Source organism: Typopeltis vanoorti, chromosome 2 (genome assembly GCF_054136105.1).
Source record: "Typopeltis vanoorti isolate ZY-2024b chromosome 2, IOZ_Tvanoo_1.0, whole genome shotgun sequence".
NCBI lineage: Eukaryota > Metazoa > Arthropoda > Arachnida > Uropygi > Thelyphonidae > Typopeltis > Typopeltis vanoorti.
The window spans coordinates 124,484,931-124,504,219 of NC_143550.1; the positions used below are offsets into that span (position 1 = coordinate 124,484,931).

A 19,289-nucleotide genomic window follows, 5' to 3' on the forward strand; every position below is an offset into this window, starting at 1 on the left:
AACAAATTTATTAAACAAGTTGTATTTCCAGAGAGCTGGAAATAAAACTTCTGAATCTGAAATCCTTAATACAAACACTATAGCATTCCCTTTCAAAGAATCACAAAAGCACTTGCAATTTTAGTTACCAGTTTTCTTTGAAAGTCATAATGTAACCAATCATCTTCATTTTCTTCCATCCTTTTATCTCCTTTAAGGTTCAGAGCATTATTTTCCTTTCTATAAGAAAAACTGTTTAGTAGCAATTAAAAACTCAACCTTCTATATCCCCCCCCAATAGTTCTGTTTCCATTGTCCAGTCATTGTAACATAACAATTAATTTAAACATTTTTCTTTCTATATGAAAGACTTCATAAATATCCACTTTCGAGTTCCAAAAATCCCCCCATTTCTCTCACAGCAATATATTATAGTGTTCGTTTCTAGTCCACACAAGCTCCACTGTGTGTCATGCTTTCAGTTTTCGCTTGTAGTGAAGTGAAAAAAATTAGCCACCATTACATGTCATCTCTTCACTGCCTGTGGAGCATAGGGCCTCAATCATTGTTCTCCATCACTCTGTTTGTTGCTTCTTTCTTGATCTCATTCTTAGATTTTCCCAGTTGTTTCATCTCTGCTTTGATTTCTCTCCTTCAGGTCATCTTGGGATGTCCCCCTTCTTCTTTCCTGTAGGTTTAATTCCATGGCTATTTTTGAAATATCCTTACCTGGGATTCTGATTTTGTGGCCTGCCCACTTCTATTTTCTTTTTATTATTTTTGTTTTGATGTCAGGTTGATTTTTTTTTTTTTTTTGCCACATAATGTCTTATTTGAAATTCTGTTTAGCCAGTATATTCCCAATATCTTTCTAAGGCATCTATTTATGTAAATCTGCAGCTTATTGAAATTCCTTTTGGTTAATCTCCAGGTTTCAGATACACATAGTAGAATAGTCTTTACAGCTATGTTGAAGAGTGTTATATTTGTCTTGGGATTTATTTCTTTACTTATCTATATATTTTTTCATTGTATTGAAAATGATTTGGACTTTTTGTATTCATGCCCTCTTCTGTTCTATAATAAATTTATCTTAATCCTTTATCCAAGTGTAAACAAAGTTTGTGCCTGAAGTATCTTCAGGACTGAGGCAACTCGTAGTAAAGGTGGACCAAGCTCTCACCACTCCTTGTCTCAGTATCACCCATAATGCAAAGCACATCTCCTTGCAGACATGTATAATGCTATGCATTAAGGGAAGGGCCACTACCCAGACCGGTTTCGACCTTTATTGAATGTTCAAGCACAGGTCAAACTCCAAAAACTCTGTGTTGTTCCCCTCAGTAACAGGCTCACCCTGCCACTAAGAGGAACTCTCAGAACCGGTTAGCTCTACACTGTGGCAGGCTCACCCCACCACTGAGCAAAGCTGCTCATTTGCTCATATCTCATCTGAGGGGGTAACAGCAATAGTGGGAGCCAGACCCAGAAGTGGTGATACTAAGGCAGAAGCAATGGAGATGTCATATTTACCTATATTTACCTATACGAGTTGCCAAAAGGTGTATCTTTATTAAATTACTCTGGATTTAGAGAAAGATGTTGGAAATTTATTTTCCACTTGGTTAGACTATAATAAATTTAGCTTAATCCTTTATCCAAGTCTAGGCAAACAAAGTTTGCACCTGAAGTATCTTCAGGATTGAGGCGACTTGTAGTAAAGGTGGACCAAGCTCTCTGGCTCCCACTGACGAGACCTCAATAAAGGTGGAAACCGGTCTGGGTAGTGGCTCTTCCCTTAATGCATAGTGTTATACATGTCTGCAAGATGTGCTTTGCATTATGGGAGATACTGAGACAAGGAGTGATGAGAGCTTGGTCCACATTTACTAAGAGTTGCCTCAGTCCTGAAGATACTTCAGATGCAAACATTGTTTGCTTACACTTGGATAAAGGATTAAGCTAAATTAATTATAGTCTAACCAAGTGGAAAATAAACTTCTAACATCTTTCTCTAAATCCAGAGTAATTTAATAATAAGGTGGTACACCTTTTGGCAACTTGTATAGGTAAATATGACATCTCCATTGCTTCTGCCTTAGTATCACCACTTCTGGGTAGTGGCCCTTCCCTTAATGCATAGCATTATACGTGTCTACAAGGAAATGTGCTTTGCCATTATGGGAGATACTGAGACAAGGAGTGATGAGAGCTTGGTTCACCTTTACTACAAGTTGCCTCAGTCTTGAAGATACTTCAGGCACAAACTTTGTTTGATTACACTTGGATAGAGGATTAAGCTAAATTTATTATAGTCTCTAACCAAGTGGAAAATAAACTTCCAACCTCTTCTGTTCCTCCTTCAGTGCTCACCACTGATCCTAGATAAACAAGTGTCTACCTGTTCTAGTGGTTCTTCCATAAGTTGGAGTGTTAGATTTTGTTTGGGATTAATCTTCATTATTTTAGTTTATTTTTAAACCACGCTTCGAAGCTTCTAGGTTTAGATTATCTATTTTTCTTTGCATATGATGGTGCTTTTGAACTAGCAAACTCTTAAGTCATTTAATTGATTTGTCCATCTCTATTGCACATTAATGCTTTCATCTATTATATTTTTCATCACCCAGTCTATTACTATTAAAAAGATTGTAGGGGAGAGTATGCACCCTTGCCTTTTGTTGTTTTAATTTCTTTACTTCAATTCCAGTTTCATATTATCTTGATTTTATAATTGCTGTACATTACTTTGACTATATTAGTTGTTTTCTCTGGTTTGCGTTAATATTTCATTAATTTTCAAATTACTTCTCTGTTTATGCTATCGAATGCTTTTTGAATGTTGATGAATTCCAAATGCAGGCTACTATGCTATTCATTGCTCAGTAATTATTCTCAGAATTATCATTCGGTCTATGTGTGATCTATTAGGTCTGAAAGCTGCTCGTTCTTTCCTCGATTTACGTTCAACTTCGTGTTTCATTCTTTTTAATATTATTCTAGTGAAGCTTTTACTAACTGTGCTTAGAGGAGATATTCCTCTCAAGGGAATTTTCACCAATAATCCTGTATTCCAGTCATCATCTGGCCATTCTTCCTTTAATCATATTTCATTTAGAAGGAGATACATTATCTATATAGATATATGTATGTCTGCTTTAAGTAGTTTTGCTTATATACCACCTATCCCTGCAGCTTTGCCATTTCTGAGTGTCTTTATTGCCTTCATTATTTCTGCTTTTATTATCTCTCTTGTATTTATATTTAATGTTTCCATTTCAGTATTTTCTGGGAGTATAGTTTCTTGTATTGGGGTTTCACTGTTTAGTATAGTATTTCCTGAAAGTGTTCTGTCCATCTCTTTTCTGTGACTTCTTATTGGTCTCTCTTTTTTCTCATATTGTTTCCGGTTATCTTCCTTGTTGTTTCAAAAAGTTTCTCTGAATCAGAGATTGCTGCAGATTGTTCAGTCTCCTTGCAGAGTTCTTCAATGAATTTGCTTTTATCATCTCTTACACTTTTGTTTACTTGTCTATTTTTCTCCTTGTACATTTTATTTATCTTGTTTATTTTGATTTGGGAGTAATTTTCTTCTAAACTTCTCTTCTTTCCTCACTTAAAAGCATTGTTTTATCTGTTATCCACTGTTTCTGAATTCTCTCCTGTTTTCCTAGTATTTCTTCACTTATTTCATTGTATAATTGTTTTATATATTGCTATTGTTATTCTTTCATATTTGCTTTTATAAAAATAACCATAATTTACAATTATGAATCTTTTTACAGGTTTATATATTATTAGTTTTGGTTTCATAACACATATGATCGGCATTTGCAATGTGCCCGATATTGATATGTTAAAATGAAATGTAAAACATTTGAAATTTTGTTGTACTTACTAGATTTTGATAGTTGTAATAATTTAAAAACAAAATATCTTTTGTTTTTTTGTGAAGACATTCTCTTTACATTAATGATGACAACATGTCAGCCATTGCTACAACTTCTTGCTTGCTATTTACATGAAGTGCACATTGCTCACCGAGGAGATGGATGGGTGATTGTAACACTATAATAAATTTAGCTTAATCCTTTATCCAAGTGTAAGCAAACAAAGTTTGTGCCTGACAGCTGACAGAAAGAGTGTTTGGCACCAGGGTAATGGAGGGAAACAAGAAGAGAGAGAGAGATTGGAAATTTGAGAACAGTGACCAAAGAATTTGATTTTTTTAGGAAGTTTTTAAGAAAATGTGACAGTCTGGAATATATAATTGAAGATTCCAAAAAGGAATTGTAGCATTGTAAATCTTTAAACTGGAAGAGTTGAGACTCAACAAAGGAAGGTATTAAAGGAAGAAAGTAGACCTAATTCAACATTCGAAGAAGACTAATGAAAAAGAAGACTAATGAAATGTTTTGTCTGCTATCTGAAGGACGCCAGATCTATTTATTATTCTGTTGAAAAAGTGATGGAATTAGTAAAATTGTAAAGTGACTTAACATGAAAAGCACTTAGATATGTTATTTATGAAATAGTAAAAGAAACATGGGGAAAAAAATGTATGGCAAGTAAAAAAATAAAATAAAAAGATCCCTTGGGGGTGAAGAGGTAGTGTTATATTTTCAGAAAAGGCCGAACAAAGAAACTGACTTATTTTTGTGAAAACAAAGTGTTTAGTCTGGTAGACATGTTTAAGTATATTTTAAACAAACGTTATAGAATGAGCCAAAGAGTGAATGATATTATGCTTTTAAGATAAGGAGATCTCTAAATTGTAGACTTAATTTTGAAGGCCTTGGATCCTCTTAATTTTGTAGTTATTTATGTAATTTTATTTAAAATGTATATAGTGTTTTAGTTTCATTAAATGTATTATTATTATTACCCCAAGACCTCATGGAGTCAGACTCATCTGAGATGAAAAACTTCCTGGCAGGGGTGAGATTTGAACCCACGCCTCCGAAGAGACTGATGCCTTAAACCAGTGCCTTAGACCACTCGGCCACCCTCACTGGAGTCAATAAATCTCCAGATTCTAAAAGGAATAAAGTTAAAAGTCATTGCTCCAATTGGATTGAATGCTTGTGAAATTACTTAACATTCAGTGTAAAAATAAATCTCTTTACAGAGATATAACAAATGGCACAGCTAATAGATTTTTTTAAAGTAACAGGAAAGCAGCTGATGTGATTATAAATAATAACAGATCGTACAAACATAGTTTTCTGTAATATCCTTATTTTTCAGTTTATGGTCTGTGTATGCATCTGCTCCTCACCATGCTCTCGCATCCTGTAAGGAGGGTCTCCATGTTTTGTTTTGTTTGTAGTTATGTGATCTATTTTGTTTTTACTCTTTCTATCTGGTGAGATCCAGGTTTGTTTATGTATATTTTTATGTTGAAATATTGTACGTCCTATGATTAAGTTGCTAAATAGGCCAAAGTCCTTGAATAACATTCCATTTCATTTTAACCTCCTAGTCCTTCTTTTCCATCACTATTTCATATTCACTGCTGTCTTTGCCTTCCTTTGCATCTCCCAGGAGGAAGATCTATATTGCTACCCTTGTCTAACTCTCTGTAAAAAGTCATAAAAGGTTTTTCTTCCCGATCAGCACTTCCCAATCAACTCTCTCTCTGTAAAAAGTCATAAAAAGTTTTACTTCCCAATCAGCACTGTTTGTAGGGATGTAGATGTTTATTAGAGCAACATTTTTGCATCTGAATAATATAAGCACGTAAACACAAGAAAGATATTTAATTAACCAAATATTTTGGTCTGGAAATAGCAGACCATCTTCCAATTCCATACATCTCCGGGATTTCAGAACCTATTGCAAGAATTCTGAAGAAATATGAGTTAACAGCTACATATTCACCTATTAGCAAATTATCTTCCCATTTTCCTTCTCCTAAAGACAAATGCTCAACTATGTCTCTTCATGGAGTTTATCAAATTCCCTGCAACTGTGATCTCTACTATTTTGGACAAACTGGATGTTCTCTTGAAAAAAGAATTCAAGAACATCAATCCTCCATTCATTACAACAAACCTGAAAAATCTGAATTGGCTCAGCATGGGATTGAAACTAACCACAACATCCTTTGGTCAAAAACTCGCCTCTTACATAGATCCTGTTATAAATTTGAACGTTTATTCAAAGAAAGCATAGAGGCCTTATTCCATCGTCCTAACCGAATCGGAATGACTGTATATCTATTATTATTATTATTATTGTTATTTCAGGCGACTCCAGGAGTCCTTAGACTCATCGAGGGAGGCCCTAAACATCATGTCCACCCAACTATGCGATTACATTCTCACAGTATCTATCATACCTTGTCTTGAACTCGTTCACCGTCATAGCACCCACAACAGACTCTGGCAGCTTATTCCACTCATTTACCACTCTAAAAGTAAAGAACCCAGCTCTAACACCCCTGCTAACCACACTCTTGCCCAGCTTCCATAGGTGTCCCCTAGTTCTCCCACCACCAGTCCTGATCTCAAAAATATCCTCTGAATTAATCCTATAGAATCCCTTTAGCAATTTGAATGTCTCAATCATATCTCCCCCTCCTCCGCCTATCAACTAGTTTCTGCAACCCACAAATCTTCAACGTGTTCTCATATGGTTCATTCCATAGACCTGTTATCATCTTAGTCACTCGCCTCTGGATCCTCTCCACCTCCTCCCCATCAAGAAGGAACCGAGGTGACCAAATCTGGGCACAGTAATCGAGATGAGGTCTTATCAAGGCTCGGTACAGAGGTACAATAACTTGCTTGTCTCTGCTCGTCAAGGTATTTTTCAACAACCAAGTGAGTTGATGAGCTGATTTAGCTACTTTTGCAGTGTGCCCCCTAAACTTCATCTCCTTATCCACCACCATTCCCAAGTCCCTGGCCTCATCAATCTCTTGGAGTACAGTTCCACCAATGTGGTATACTGCTGCTAATCTTTTCACCCCAAAATGCATAACCTTACATTTTGTCACATTAAATTGACATCCATTCTCCTTAGCCCAGAACTCCAATCTATCTAAGTCATCCTGCAAGACTTTGACATCTTCTGCATTCACTATTGCCCTACCCAACTTTGCATCATCAGCGAACAAATGAATTGTTCCACTTAGATCCTTCCCTATATCGTTAATGAACAGATTAAACAGCAGAGGTCCAAGAACAGAACCCTGCGGCACACCACTAGTCAATTCATATTATTTTCAATTCATATTCTAATTAATTCATATTAATTTTGTTATTTAATATTATTAATTAATATCTTTATTTCAATCATGTCTCTGCTTAAAAATATTCTTTAATACTTAGTGATATAACATCACATGGCTTGTTCTATTTTTAAATGATCTATTGTTAGTATTCCACCTTGTATTTTTTTTTTTTTTTTTTTTTTAAACTGTTCTTGTAGTGCCACTGAAGATGGTCTGCTATTTCCAGACCGAAATATTTGGTTAATTAAATATCTTTCTTGTGTTTACGTGCTTATATTATTCAGCCTTTATGTCACAAGTATTCTTAAAACATCAAATTTTTGTATTTGCTTTCTGAACCTTGCTTTTATTATTCTCTCTGGGTTCCATTCCATTAGTGTCTTTCTTGCCTCTACTCATCAGAGCAACACCTCTGTTATGATCTTCATTCTTGGGGACTTCTGGAATATATGATATATTTGTTTGATGTTAATCTAATCTCACTAGTTCCATTCCATCTGGTTTCATTTAATCCAAATATTTGTATTTTGTATCTATCCATTTCCTTTGCAGTTTGATGTGCTTTGTGAAATTCATACATTGTCCTGATGTTCCAACATCCAATTTTATTTGTAGATTTAAGTGTAAAGACATCTTTTCCAAGAGCCTGTTGGTTTCTCTGAGAGAGAGCTTTCATCAACCTGCATCATTTCCTCTGATGATTCTTCAGTAGAACTATTTCTGTCAATACTTGTGATTTCTGTAATGGGAAATTTTTGATGCATTATGGTTGCTGGCCACTACTACAACCTTCCTTCTCTAAATGTTGTAACATGCCATAGTTATAGCATTTTACTTGAAAACAGTAAATTTCACACCTGAAGTGTGCAAGAAAACATATGTTTTTCATATCATGAATACATTTAAGTTAAATTAGTTATCATTTCCAGTGAATAAATTTCTAATCAAATCAGTGAATTCATTTAATTCAATATTAATCCTACATGTATGTGCAATATGCAAACATGTTTTGCACATACATGCAAACATGTATGTGCAAAAGATTGAGTGTTTGTATCACCACTACTAGCCAATTTGAATGAGCTACATTCTAGAATTACTGCTACCATTGCTGAAGTTATACCACTGGATTTGGAAGTGGTTGGCAATGGGGAGTTGAAGTTATTTACAGAGAATGTTACAAAAATTAACCAGAACAGTTCATCAGGGTACCTGGATGAAGAAGAAAATGCTGACAAAGACATAAACAGATTCCCATCCATCTCCCAGTATAAAGCTTTGATAATCTCATCTGAACTGTCTGGTCATATGGGTTCCTTGAAGTTGGAATTGAATAATGCTATGCTATTATGTATACTGCATCTAAATAAGAAAATCTTCAGTTTGTGAGATAGCTAGGTAGAGTAAGTATATACACATACTAGCCACTGAATTAGAAACATTTATTTACTTCATAGAAATCCGTGGTTTCTGTATAGGCATGCGACTGTCAATACCAATCCTCTTAATTTCCCTGCACATACTTCAGGAAGATATGGTTCAGCCTTCATTAAGTGCTTCAGTCAACTGCTGTACACAGGAAGTTCTGTTTGTCCATAGAAGCCTTTTGAGACTATGGCGATCTCGTTCCTGATAGAACTTCTTAGGACCACAGTTATGCCTCTTAGACAAGCAATGTGGATTATTTTTTCACTGATTAAACATCTGGGATATATCACCTTTTGAGAAACCAGTCAGCTCTGCTGTTTTCAAAATCATGGCTCCAGCTAGACAGTCACCACACGATAAGCCCTTTATCAAACTTCAAAAGATCCTTTGTTTTTCCTATTGTGATCAAACTATAGATGATTACTGAACAGCAGCATTCTTACATAGTTGTGTAAAACATGTGACCAAGTATTTTGCATATACACTGTGTAAGTGATGTTTACATTTATCTGCATAAAGATTTATAATTCAGTGGCCTATGTGTAGATAAAGAACTCTATATTGTACATATCATGAAGGCCTCTTTTGTCTTCTTTTATTTAAGATAACAAATGTATCCTTACACTATATATCTTACCAGGAAATATATTTTTCAAACAAAATAGGTAATTAATTTATGTTTAATAAAAATAAAATAAAAACAAAATTGTGTTCTTTCTTGCATGGTATAATAGTAATAGTATCAGAAATAATGAAAAAAAAGGGGTGCTTAAGGGTCAAACCTGTATAACTGAGAGGAGACCTCCACATAGCCTTTAAAGGAATGCGGAGAACCGACCAGGGCTCCTGACCTAATGTCCAATCCTCACCTTCTCGTGGTGCACCCTGTTGGGTATCTACTTGGATACTGAACGAATGAGGATGGGCTGACAATTTGAGATTTAGCCAACCAAATTATATTCTTATTGGTTATACCAAAATAAAATATGATGGTACAACATGACAAAATTTCATGACGGCTGGGGCGTCACCAGATTAAACAAGGCCCCCGTTGTTTTCGCCAGGGAACCAGGACGAACAGCGATAAGTCAGCTACTGGAACAAATCTGAAAACAAACCCCAACTCAACATCAAACAAAAAAGACCAAAACTGGTGAGATCTTTCTGAGCAATAAATACAAAATGTTATATTCAGGCAATGACAATCAAGGAAAAGGAGTAGCCATAGTATTCAACACAAAATACGAGGCTAATCTTCTTGAGTGGCAGTCAGTTTCAAGTAGAGTAATGTGGGCAAATATAAGAATGGGGAACTGGACAATGAGACTTTTGTGTCTATGGTCCCACAGAAAGTTCTACTAAGGTAGAAGTGGAGGAATTTTTTGAGGCTTTAGAAAAAGCAACTGCCACAATGAAAAAGGAAAAGTCGGTCCTTGTTGGGGATCTAAATAGCAGAGTAGGAAATGATTGTGAGACATACAAAAATATTTTAGGAAAATTTGGAGAAAAGAGCAAAGCTAATAATAATGGCAAATATCTGTTGGATTTCTACTGAGGACATGGACTGGTTATTACTAACACCATGTTCCAACATAAAAATGTGCACAAATTCACATGGAGAGAAGAGGCTAGGAATAGGAAAAGTCTCATTGACTATGTTATTGTTGATAGTGATGTTTTCTCCCTGGTGCAGGACACCAGAGTGTACAGAGGATTTGAAATTGGAAGTGATCACTATCTAGTCTTGAGCAGGATAAAATTGAATTTCATATTGAAAAGAATAACATGTAAGAAAGTTTTAAAGCGAATAAAAGTTGAGCAGCTCTCAGATGTGAACTGTAGGCTAAAATACACAAAGATTATTGAAGAAAAAATGAAAGAGTTTGAGAATAGGAATCAAACCTTGGAGATTCAGTGGCAAACTCTGAAGAAAACATTGATTGATTCTGCCAGAGAGGCGTGTAGTGAGGTTGTCTGCAATGATAAAAAAATCAGAACTCCCTGTTGGACACAGGAAGTTAAAGAGGCAGTGAAGGAAAAGAAGAAAGCATATCAAAAGTTCCTGGCAAATAAATCAGCTTGTGCTCTTAGAGAATATAGAGACAAATGCAAGAATGCTAAACTGTGTAAAACTAGCTAAACAAAAGTCATGGGAGGACTTTGGCAAGAATATAGAAAAAAATATCAAGAAGGTGGCAAAATATTCTGGAGGTTGTTGAAGAAGCTTAGGAATGGAGGAAAGAGTGCTGTAAAAGGAGTTAGAGATGATAAAGGTAACATGAAAACTGGAGAAAAAGATATCCTTGAAGTATGGAGTAATTACTTTGGAAAACTGCTAAATGAAACAAGCAGTGATGACAGCACAATGGTAAAAAACACTGACCAGGCATGCAGTCAGGAATACATATCCATACTTGAAGTAGAATAAGCCATCAAAGACTTGAAATGTGGAAAGGCAGTAGGAGTAGATGATATTCGACCAGAAATGCTGAAGTATGGTGGTATAAGAGTTACAGTGGCTGCACTGCATAGTTCAGAAAGCCTGGACAGAGGGACGAATTCCCGATGATTGGAGTAGAGCTCTCATAGTACCCATATATAAAAAGGGAAATAAAACTGAATGTGAGAATTACAGAAGTATTTCCCTACTGAGTGTTTCTGGTAAGATCTATGCAAGTGTACTTGAGAAACGGTTGAGAACAATTGTGGAAGAAAAGCTTGGTGAAGAACAAGCTGGATTCAGGACAAACAGAGGCTGTCAGGATCAGATCTTCACTTTACGACAAATAGTCTAGAAAGCATGGGAATATAATAAAGATCTGTATTTAAGTTTTGACGATTTGGAAAATGCATATGATAAGGTGTCAAGAGAGAAGCTATTCCATACGCTGCGGTGTGAGACAAGGATGTACTTTGTCCCCTCTGTTATTCATTATCTATATGGATCACATTATGAAGGAAAGCGGTATTAAACATGATATCAAAATTGGAGATGTTAATGTCAGCTCTTTGCTTTATGCAGATGATGTTATATTTCTAAATAAATCTGCTACAAGTCTGCAAGATTCTCTGACTAAATTGAATAACTGTTGTAATAGATATGGTATGAAGGTCAGCAATAAAAAGACAAAGACAATGAAAATAGGCAGAATCATTGAAAATGTCAAATGTGTTGTGAATGGAGAACCTGTGGAACAAGTAAAACATTTCAGCTACTTGGGCACGATTTTTACTGAAGATGGTAAATTAAATATGGAAATAGACAACAGAATCAACAAAGCTGGTATGGTAGGAAGCAATTGAATAAATTCATATGGAATAAGAGAGAAATTAGTCGGAACACTAAATTAGCTGTATACAAGACAGTGTTCAAACCAGTTTTAACTTATGGATCTGAGAGCTGGGTCAGAAGTAAAACACTTGACCAAAGACTAGAGACCGCAAATATGAGTCCTGAGAAAGATTATAGGACAGATGGCATCAATGGCAATATCATATTAAAAATGAGGATATTAGGAAAGAACTTGATATTGTCAGCATCCAGGAATGCGTTAGCAGAGCTAATCTCAGGTGGTATGGTCACCTAAACAGCGAGAAAAGATTAGCAAAACAAGTGTTCTCTGCCAGGTTGGCAGCAAAACGACCCAGAGGAAGACCAAGATATAGGTGGATTGATACGGTACAAAGTGCCTTAGACGATAGAAGTATAAGATCTGATAATGTTGGAGTCTTGACAAGTAACAGACTGATTTGGAGGAAAATTGTAGATAGGAAGTTATTAATGATATAATTTTTTCATGTAGTACTATCATATCCTATACACCCCTTATGGGTACATGGCAGGAATTTGATGATGAAAAAAAAGTGAATTACTTGAAATGCTAGCATTAAAATCTTATCACAAGTGTTACTATCATGTAATAATTAAACTATAAAAATAAATCCTCTAAAACCTTTTTTATTCCCTGAAAGGGAAGAGCAGAATTCCATTAGCCCTAACTTATCTGTTAGGGCTAATGGAATTCTGGAAAACTGATATCTTATATTGATATAAGATATCAATTCTCTACCCTTTGCCATTATCAGTGGCTGAGCCCATAGTTACCAGTGATGTTGAAAGCATCATGGTGAAAGTGTAATGAGCAGTTACTACCATCTCATGAAATATACTTTATATTGTTGGTGGGAGGGGGGCAGAAAAAGTTCCAAGTCGGTGACCAGAACTGAACCTATAATAGTCTTTCTTTTGGTGATCTAATATTATGGAACCAGAAACATTGCCATAAGGCTCCACGGGCATCAATAATTGTTATTCATAATTCTACATATGGTTTCTCTATCATCATAAAATTTCTGATACACAGAGTCCATCAAAAAAATGTATACGCACTTTAACAGATGTCATCTATGGACTTTTTTCGAAGTTGGATCGAATTACGGTAGCAATGTGTAGTATGATGTTCTCTCAAAAGATGTTTCGTTATTACTCACATGAATATTAGCATCAACACGTGACTGGTAGGACAGTCAAACAAAATGGCACGATTGTCATTTGAGGAATGCAAGACCATTTTAAAGTGGTATTTCAAATTTGAGAATGTTGTTGAAGTTCAATAACAATGGAGGCATGAGTTTGCAAGACAAGACAATCTCCAACACGCCTGACAATTGCATGCATTCATGATAAGTTTGAGACCCATGGTACCATTGTGATGTGCACCAGGGAAGATTTGGGAAGCCTTGCACAACAACAAGTCCTGCTTCCTTGGCTATGGTGTTGAAACAGTTTATACGCTCACCACAGAAGTCTACCACACAATATGCACGTGAGACCGGAGTGTATCGTAGAAAACCAGCGACACTGGTGGCCCTTTGGAAAGAAATTGAAATGGCATGCGCAGCAGTCCCGCTGGAGACTGGCCAACATTACCCAAGCAGTAGTTCGCCATAATAATAAGTGTCTATACGCTAATGGTAATCACTTTGAGCACATCATGTAATTGTAGAAGTCAAAGGTAATTTGTATATTCATCCCTTAATGTCTGTATAAATTTAGCATTACAATTTTTATACAGGTTTTTCTTTTTCTGAAGTGTGTATACATTTTTTTGACAGACTCTGTATATGCATACACACACACACATACATACAGGGGCTGGGCAAAATAATGAAATCACTAAGATATTTAGCAATAGAATTTGTGTTGTCTACATTGTAAAAACTTGTGGTAGCAGTACTGAATGTTCTTGGGTTTTATTTACACTATTTCTCATGCAAGTACATTAGTAATTGTACTGAGTGATAATTCCTGTTAAAAAATCAGAAAATGGGAGACTTCTTCAACTTTGATAGAGGACAAATCATTCATGTGCATTTATCTGGTGCATCAGTGACAAAAACTCAATATTAGGCATATTTCTAAGGATATGTCAGCATACACAGATCAGGGCAAGACCTCATCATCGAAGAGAAACTGTGGACAAAAATGACAGATAATTGGATATTGAGAAGTTCAGAATTCCAATATTTACAGTAGAGCTGAAATTGCTAAACCTCTGATTACTGAAAAGAATGTTCAGATCTGTAAATGATGATGTCACAACCGCAAACCTGGACATTAGAAAACTGCAGACGTGATATGGTCAGATGAGTTGACCGTCACGTTGTTTCACGTCAGGACGAATTTATGTTTAGAGAACACCCAAGGAAGTCTTCAATGTGGAGTGCGTGGTTCCAACAGTAAAGCATAGGGGTTGGCAGCAATATTGTGGTATTCTGTTGGTCCCATTATTATTCTTCATGGCAGAATTACTGCAAGTGATTATTTGGACATTTTAAGTAATCAAATGCATCCCATGATCCAAGATGACAATGTCCCTATTCACACAGCTTGGACTGTACAGTCATGGCTTGAAGAGAATGGAGGTGAACTTCAACATCTTCCCTGTCCAGGAAAATCACCAGATTTGCTCTTTATTGAACCATTCTGGTTAGTTTTGGAGACTAGAATAAGAAACTGATTCCCACCTCTATCTTTAAAACAATTTGAAGATCTTCTTCTTCAAGAAGAAGAATGGTACAAAACTCCACCAGAAACAATTGAAATCTCGAGTCCATTCCAAGAAGAATTCAGGCTATATTGAAGGCAAAGGGTGGTCCAACACCATATTAATAAAGGAAGGATGTAATGTAAATGATATCGTGACAGTACTGTATGAAAAGTTTCAAGTTTCCTCCAAGTCTGTCAGGACTTGTCAGATCTTATTTCAATCTTTTAGATGAATCAATCCACCCAGATGTTGATCTTCCTTGGGATCTTTTTCCTGCCAACATATACCTTTTTTGCTAATCTTTCCTCTGCCATTCTATTTACATAACTATACCCTCTGGAATTAGCTCTACTCATGCATTCGTGAATGGTAACAATGCTCTAAGTTCCTTCTTAATGGTTTCATTTTTAATATGATTTGGCCACCAATGTCATCCTCACTGAACTACTTTTTCTCAAAACCTCATATCTGTGATCTCCAGTAATTGATCACTCAACTGTTTTTCTTTCTAATCCACATCTTAGATCATCAGTTAGTTAAAATTCAACTGAATAATGAGTCCCTGTCATACTAGAATCGCTAATTTTATCTTCATATTCAATTTTGTATCTTCATTAAAACTTTTGCTTACTGAAATGTTTTACTTGTTCTATAAATTTCTATTTAATATGCAGCAGATGATTTCAATGTTTCTGCCTGTTTTTCAGTCTTTTTTTTATTGCTGATTTTCATGCCAAATTTGTTACAGTAGTTCAGTTTTGTTTAGGAAGCAGACCCTTATTGGATTTATAAAATCAACTGCATTAATGTAAAGAACTGAGATTAATATCTTCAGTTCTGATATCAGAATTAATGTCACTTTTCTTTATAATGTCATCTATATAGATGATGAATAATAGTTGAGATAATATGCAACCTTGTCTCACACTTGATTTACATCACCCCATCTCTTTCAATTCTAAATGCATGCTTACAACTCAATTATAGAATATGTATTGTTCAATATAATTGAATAGCATTCTGAAAATTTTTTGCATGGCATCTTGTTATCTGCCTCTTCCAGATCTACAAAACTTAATTACAAGACCTTGTTATATTCTACTATTTCTGAACTTATGGTGAAAATCTGATCGTGACAACCCATATTTCGCTTTAACCCAGCTTGTTCTTCTCTTTAGCCTCTGCTCAAGTAGGCTTGCATAAATCTCACCTGGAACACTTAATTCCTCCCAATCCTTGTATTCAGTTTTATTTCCCCTTTTTACAGATGAGTACCATAAGAGCTCTATTCCAATTATTTGGACTTTGGCATTGGATCAGGCCTTTTGAATTTTGCAGTATATATATACACTGTAAAACCTTCAAAATCTCCATATTTGAGCATTTTGGGTCATATCTACTGTAGTTTCTTTTCCGCATTTCAGATATGTACTCCTCAGTGTATTCTTCTTAAGTATATTCTATGACTGTTCTGTCACTATTTGTTCCATTTAGCAGTTTTTCAAAGTAATTACTCCAAGCATCTATGTCTTCAGTTTTCATGGGACATTTATCATTTGACTCCAGAAAATTCTGCCGCCATCTGTATTCCTTAGCAAAGTCTTTCAATGACTTTTGTTTAGCTCCTTTTACATATTGCTTTGCTTTTTTACATTTTTCTTTGTATTCTCTCTCTCTCTCTCTCTCTAAGCACATGCTGGTTATCTGATATTTAATTTTTGGTGTGCTTTTCCAGGACTGTCTTCAGTTTATTGCATCCACCACATAGTTCTGATTTTTCTATCCTTGTAGACAACTTTGTTGCATGCATCTCTGGCGCTGAATCAATATTTACTTTAGAGCCTGCTATTGAGTCTCCAAGGTTTGGTTCTTGTTTTCCAACTTTTTTTTAAATAAGATTTGTATATTTCAGTCCACAATTCACCTTTGAAAGAATGGTTTAATTTTATCCTGCTCAAAACTAAATGGTGATCACTTCCTATTTCACATTCACTCTATACTTTTGTCTCATGAAGTTTTAAAATGAATTAAGGTTTGAGCAACTTTCAGAGGTGAAATGTTTTCTCAGATACATAAAAATCATTGAAGAAAGAAATGAAAAAATTTGAAAACAAGAACCAAACCTTGAAGATTCAATGGAAAATTCTGAAGATTAGCCAGAGAGGCATGCTGTGAGGTTGTCTGCAAGGATAGAAAAATCAGAACTCCATGGTGGACTCAGGAAATTAGAGGCAGTGAAGGAGAAAAAAAGAAAGCATATTGAAAGTTCCTGGAAAGTAACTCAGCTTGTGCTCTTAGAGAATACCGAGAAAAATGTAAGAAATCGAAGCACTGTGTAAAACTAGCTAAACAAATTTTATTCTTCAGAGACACTTGTGACATTAAACTAAGAATTATAATTTTACTGGACTTTACATTCTCAAATAATCTGCCCATCATCCTTATCAAAAGAACAGGAATCATAAAATGTTTAATTCAACGAGCTAGAACCAATTGCTCAACTCCCCATTGAATTACAGAAAGAACTTTCAACTATCAAACATCACATGAAATTAAATGGCTTCTCCGAAAAAACTACACATCTGTTTGATTCCTACAATCTAATCCAGAACAACAGAGAATCATTACGTCGAGTTCCAATTCCATATATTTCCAGGATTTCAGAACCAATTTCAAGAATTCTGAAGAAATATGATTTAACAGTCACTTGTATGCCTATTAATAAAATATCCCCCTCTTCTAAAGATAAATGCTCAACTATGTCTCTGCCTGGTGTATATCAAGTTCCTTGTAACTGCAATCTGTCATACTTTGGACAAATCGGACGCTCTATAGAAAAAAAGAATACAAGAACATCAATCATACATTCTTCACAACAAATCCAATCAGCCTGGATTGGCACAGTACGGAATAGAGACAATCAACAACATTCTCTGGTCTAAGACTTGTCTTCTACACAGATGTCGCTATAAATTCGAATGCCTATTCAAAGAGAGTGCTGAGGCCTTACTTCAACACCCTAACTTGAATCGAAATGACTCTATATCCTTGTCAAAAATATGGGAAAGTTTAATCCAGATAACATACTAAAAAAAAAAAAAATTTTAAAATTGAGATCTTTAATTCTTACATTAGTCTAACGTTATCTTTAATTGAATTTATAAATTAAGATTGTTATATGAAATTGTGAATTAATACCTATAATTTATTCATCACTGGTGAAATTTACTTCTCTTTAATGCTTAGCAATGTAACATCACGTGACTCGTTCTACTGTTGAATGATCAATTGTTTGTATTCCACCTTGTAAAAAAAACTGTTCCTATCAAGCCACCGAGAATAGTCTGTTAGTTTCAGACTGAAATATTTGGCAAACATTAAAATATTCTTGTGTTAACAATTCTTAGCTAAACAAAACTCATGGGAAGACTGGTAAGAACATAGAAAATATCAGGAAGGTGGCAAAAAAGGTATGCAGTCTATGGAAAAACCTTAGAAATGGAGGAAAAAGTACTGTAAAAGGAATTGGAGATGACAAAGGTAAAATGAAGATAACAATATTTTATGTGTCTGGAGTAATTAGTTTTGAAAGACTGCTAAATGAAACAAGCAGTGTCTGCATGATGGTAGAAAACTCCCAACAGGAATGCAGTCAGGAATACGTATCCATACTTGGAAGTAGAAAAAGTCATTGGAAAAAAAAAAAACCCTGAAATGTGGAAAGGCTGCTGTAGTAGATGAAATCTGTCCAGAAATGCTCAAATGTGGAGGTAAAACACACTTACAGGTGCTGACATTGCATAATTCGGCCTGGTCAGATTCCAGATGATTGAAGCAGAGCTCTCATACCCATCTAGAAGAATTGAAATAAAACTGAATGTGCAAATTACAGAGGTATTACCCTACTAAGTGTTCCTGGTAGTATTTATGCAAGTATACTGAGAAACGGCTAAGAAAAATTGTGGAAGGGAAGCTTGGTGAAGAACAAGCTAGAATCAGGCCATATAGAGGCTGTCAGGATGATATTTTCACATTACAACAAATAGTTGAGAAATTGTGGGAATATAACAAAGATCTGTATTTAAGTTTTAAGACCTGCAAAAGGCATATGACAAGATGCCAATAACAAAGCTATTCAAAATACTACAGTCATGTGGCATCAATAGGGTATTATATGAAGCAATACATAATCTCTATTTAAGCTATAAGTCAGCAATTAGACTTGGAGATACAGGAAGATGGTTTGAGGTAAAATCAGGTGTGCAACAAGGGTGCATATTATCTGCACTGTTATTCACTGTCTATATGGATCACATTATGAAGCAAAGTGGTGTTAAATCTTGATATCAAAGTTGGTGATGTTAATCTTAACTCTTTACTTTATGCAGATGATGTTATGCTTTTAAATATATCCAGTACAAGTGTGCAAGATTCCCTGACTAAATTTGAATAACTGTTGTAATAAATTTGGTATCAAAATCAACAATAAAAAGACAGACAATGAAAATAGGCATAAACATTGAAAACATCAACTGTATCCTGAATGGTGAACTTCTAGAACAAGTAAAATATTTCAGCTATTTAGGCACAATATT

General features: G+C 35.2%; 1 protein-coding gene across 3 annotated transcripts in view; it reads left to right on the forward strand.

The window, feature by feature from the left end:
* The window catches only part of LOC150109410 (tyrosine-protein phosphatase non-receptor type 11-like), a 345,702-nt gene that overhangs the window by 315,701 nt on the left and 10,712 nt on the right, over window positions 1-19,289 (forward strand). The window contains exon 16 of one of the 3 annotated variants that reach the window (XM_090407988.1): window positions 4,871-4,908. The exons of the other annotated variants lie outside the window; for them this stretch is intronic. The gene's annotated coding sequence lies outside the window, so the exon portion shown is untranslated. Of the gene's footprint in view, window positions 1-4,870; window positions 4,909-19,289 lie in introns of those variants that run through there. 3 annotated transcript variants of the gene reach the window in all.